The 4,422-nt window shown below is 39.3% G+C and overlaps 1 non-coding gene across 1 annotated transcript; it reads left to right on the forward strand.

The window, feature by feature from the left end:
* Positions 1–3,311: 3,311 nt before the first annotated feature.
* Positions 3,312–3,413, forward strand: LOC132301973 (small nucleolar RNA R71). The gene has a single exon (XR_009480699.1). It is a non-coding gene; the product is annotated as a small nucleolar RNA R71 (small nucleolar RNA).
* Positions 3,414–4,422: the final 1,009 nt, after the last annotated feature.

The following is a 4,422-nucleotide window of genomic DNA, read 5'->3' on the forward strand; positions in this document are numbered from 1 at the left end:
AGGGGCAAAGCCGCGATGAAAATGGAGCTTATCCTTGGCGGAATTGGCTCGCCGGAGATGGGGAAGATGATTGGGATGGAGGTTGGCCGGATTGAGCTTGAGATTGATAGAATGGGAGACTTAAGGTTAGGGTTTGTTTCGAGGTTGGATCGATCCAAGTGTATCGATCCAAGTGTATCGATCCAACTCGGTTTTATTTTAAAAACATGATATGCAGAGTTCGATCGATCGAACATTAAGTTCGATCGATCGAACCTAGGTCTCCACTCTAAAAAATTTTTCTTTTCTTTTTTTTTTTTTTATTTGAATTTTGAATTTTGAAAAATCAAAGGAAATTAAATTAATGAGATGCAAATTTCGATCGATCGAAGAATGATTTCGATCGATAGAAGAGGATAAAGAATGTACAAGTTTAAGGGCTCAAGAGTTGACGCGTGTTGGAACCTTGGATCGATCGAACTTGGAATTCGATCGATCGAACATGAAAAATTTTGAAAAGTCCCGATAGCATACATTTTTGAAAAATGGATGAGGCCTGAAAATTTTTCTAAGTGTTGGGACTCATGATCGATCGAACCACATGTTGGATCGATCGAAAGATAGTTCGATCGATCGAAATGGTTTACGATCGATCGAACTTTCAAAAATTTGGAGATCCCGGGAGCATGCATTTTGGAATTTGGATGCAGGTCCAAAATTTTTCTAAGTGTTGGGTGCAAAATGAGAGCTGAATTGATCGAGTCCATAGTTGGATCGATCGATCGAACCAAAACTTGGATCGATCAAAATTATGCCTAAATGCTCAAAATGACTTGAATGCTCATTCAATCCCTTACTCAGTTCCTTCCAATGTATATGAACCACAAAAACAGTATCTAGACTTCGCAAGAATCAAAATGCAAGATAGAAATGAGGGAGGAATAGGGTTTTGACATCCTACGAGTTTCAGTGCTAGTCTTTAACGTCTCTAGCAAGACCTAGGGTTCTTTTAACCTGGATCAAAGATCTTGCAATGCATCCCCTCCTTTTTGGGATGAGAGATGTTTCGAGTCACTCCCAACAAATGGTTCTTGGAAGAACTTGTTGGGGTAAACTCAAAAGACGTCTTGAGTTCCTTGTCAAAACTTTCCTTGGGCTTCCACACCCTTTCACAACAAGAGTTCGAAATCACTTTTCTTGCATGCAATGCTGAAGATGAAGATGAAGGCTTTGAAACATTGTTCATACACAAAAGCTCATTCCTTTCACAAGCAAGATCATGATATTCCTCTACCACATTAACCTCTTCCTCATATTTGTCAAATGGATTGGGTGTGGGGTTAAAGATGTTCAACTTCACTCTCATGTGCCCAAAAGAAATCTTCATTATCCCAGTCCTACAATTTATGTTGGCATTTGAGGTTGCCAAGAAAGGACGGCCAAGGATAACCGGAATTTGGTTTTTTGGATTGGGCACCGGTTCCGTGTCAATGACGACAAAGTCAACCGGGAAGAAGAACTTATCAATCTTAATCAACACATCCTCAATTATCCCCCTAGGCTTCTTAATGGATCAGTCGGCAAGTTGTAAAACCACCGACGTCGGTTTCAATTCACTTAGGCCCAATTTGACATAAACCGAAAAGGGAAGAAGGTTAACACTAGCCCCTAAGTCAAGAAGTGCCCGGTTGATGACATGTTCACCAATGATACAAGATGTTGTAGGTGCACCGGGGTCCTTAAACTTTGGCAAAGTGTTGTGTCGTAGAATGGAACTCACTTGTTCGGTTAAGACCACTTTCTTTGATGTTGTGCTCTTGTTCTTCCGCTTTTGGGTGCATAAGTCCTTCAAGAATTTGGCATAAGCCGGAATTTGCTTAATTGCATCCAAAAGTGGAAGATTGACTTTGACTTGCCTAAACATATCCATTTTCTCATTGTTCTTGGTCTTTTGCCTTTCTTTTGAAATGAACCCTTTCAAGGCGTCCGGAAATGGAGCTTTTTCAAAAACTCTTTCAGCATTTTCTTTCAAAGAATTCTCAGCATTGGACTTGTTCAATTCATTGGATTTCAAATCACTTTTCAAAAAAGAATCATGAATAACATTTTTCAAAGAACTTTTCTCAAACACATTTTTCAACACTGTTTTCAATGAATCTCTTTGGAAATCATCTTTCAACTCACAATTTGAGGGCTTCTCATTCTCAAGATCATGCACATGCAATGAAGGAGGAATAGTGTGTGGAACGGGACGGGTGACAACTTGAGGTTGTACTGATTCACTCTCTTCATTAGGCATTCTAACTTGATTGTCTACTACCCTACCACTTCTCAAGGTTGTTACCGCATTGACATGCTCAACATTATGCCCTTCCAATGAGGATTTGGTTTCTACAACACATTGTTGTTTGATTGGGGCATTCATGTGCATCTTTCCCTTCTCTCTAGCATTAAGTGTTTCAGCTATTTGCCCTACTTGGGTTTCTAGCTTGGCAATTAATTGAGAATGAGAATGCAACAATTGATTATTTGCTTCTAGAGTGCCCAAAGCATTTAAAACCTTTTCCTCAAAAGCGGAACCTCTAGAATTTCCTTGAGAATATGATTGGTTAGGAAAATGATTATTAACAAATTGATTTCCTTGTGAGTTATATGGTCTTGAACCTTGGGATCCTTGGTTTTGAAGTGGAGGTGGAATGTATTTCCCTTGAAAACCGCCTTGGGAAGAGTTTGAGCCCTCCCCTTGGTTTTTCCAAGAAAAATTAGGATGATTCCTCCAACCGGGATTGTAATGGTTACCATAAGGATTGTTTCCTTGGTTCACAAATGTTGCATTAACTTGCTCAATGGGTTCATTTTGAATTTGTCCATGAGGACAATTAGAAGTAGAATGAAGAACACTAGAACAAGTCATACATGATTCATTTTGAGTTTGTCCATGAGGACAATTAGAAGTAGAATGAAGAACACTAGAACAAGTCATACATGATTCATTTTGAGCTCTAGGAGAATGGTTAGGAAAGGAAGACACTTGATTCGCCAAGTTTTGATTGATCAATTGATTAAACTTTTGAGATAAAGACTTCATCTCGGCGGTTATATCATTTGAGTGGTCAACTTGATGCAAGCCAACACTCTTCCTACCTTAAGAATTTCTACCATTCCTAGATGACAATGTTCTATGCAAAGAGTTTTCACTCATGCTCTCATAAAGACGCCACACGTCTTCCTCTTGCCGGTCTATATAAGAACCTCCCATTGAAGCATCAACCATGCCTTTATAATTGTCCGATAAGCTTTCAAAGAAGAATTGGACCAATTGCCATTTAGGCATGTCATGGTGAGGACACTTCCTAAGCAATTCATTGAAGCGTTCCCATGCCTCGTGGAAAGTTTCTCCCTCCCCATGTGTGAATTCTCTAATAGCGGTTCTTATAGCATTGGTCTTAGAAACCGGATAGTACTTTTTCAAAAATTCTTGTTGCATTTCCGCCCAAGAAGTTATAGAAAAAGGCCTAAGGTTGTTAAACCAATACTTCGCCTTATCTTTAAGGGTGAATGGAAAAAGTTTCAGCCTTAAAACTTCTTCCGGCATGTCCGTGTATCGAACGGTAGAACAAACTTCAAGAAACTCATCCAAATGCTTGTAAGGTTCTTCACTAGGAAGTCCATGAAATTTAGGTAGCATTTGGATAGTTTGTGCTTTAATCTTATAATGGTGTGCTCTAAATGGTGGCAATTAAATGCATGTGGGTGCATTATACTCATTAGGCACATAGTGATCTCTCAATGCGAGTGGTGGATTAGCAACTTGAGGTGCAACATGGACACCTTGGTTATATTGAGCTTGATTAATGATGGGGGGTTTTGGTGCATACATTGGCCTTGGAATTCCCATTGGAATTTGGCCTTGTTGTTAAGGAGGTTGATGAATGTATGACCTAGGCATGCCTAATAGAACTTGCATATTATCATTTTGCACATTAGGATGAAGGATGCCTTATTGGTCTATGTGACCAAGGTCTTCAACATGATCATCATTGAGAGCGTCCATTGGTAGATTGGTTCTATGTGAACTTCCTCTTCCCCTTGGATTCCTAATAGTGGATTCTAAATGCAAATTAAGAGGGACAAGAGTAGGTCTCAATGAACGACGACCATGCATGTACAATGCAACACGAATAAGCAACTTTCTCAATAATGCAATTAAACTTCACAACCACAATTTTCAAATGCAATGTATGTCAAATAAATGCCTCCACGTGGGCCCCCGATTTGTCTAATGATGCTATGCAATGCCTCCACGTGGGCCCCCGATTTAACTAAGGAGATTGAGTAAGAAGGTCTCACAATAGTCCTTTAGCACTTCAACTCCAAAATTAAAAGCTTAGCTTAGCAATTTTACTTAACAATTTTTCATTTTAAGCATTTTTCCTTTGCTTT

The sequence above is a fragment of the Cornus florida genome, unplaced genomic scaffold (genome assembly GCF_030987335.1).
Source record: "Cornus florida cultivar Cherokee Brave unplaced genomic scaffold, ASM3098733v1 CherokeeBrave_3.0.0_Hap2_Chr03, whole genome shotgun sequence".
Taxonomy (NCBI): Eukaryota; Viridiplantae; Streptophyta; class Magnoliopsida; order Cornales; family Cornaceae; genus Cornus; species Cornus florida.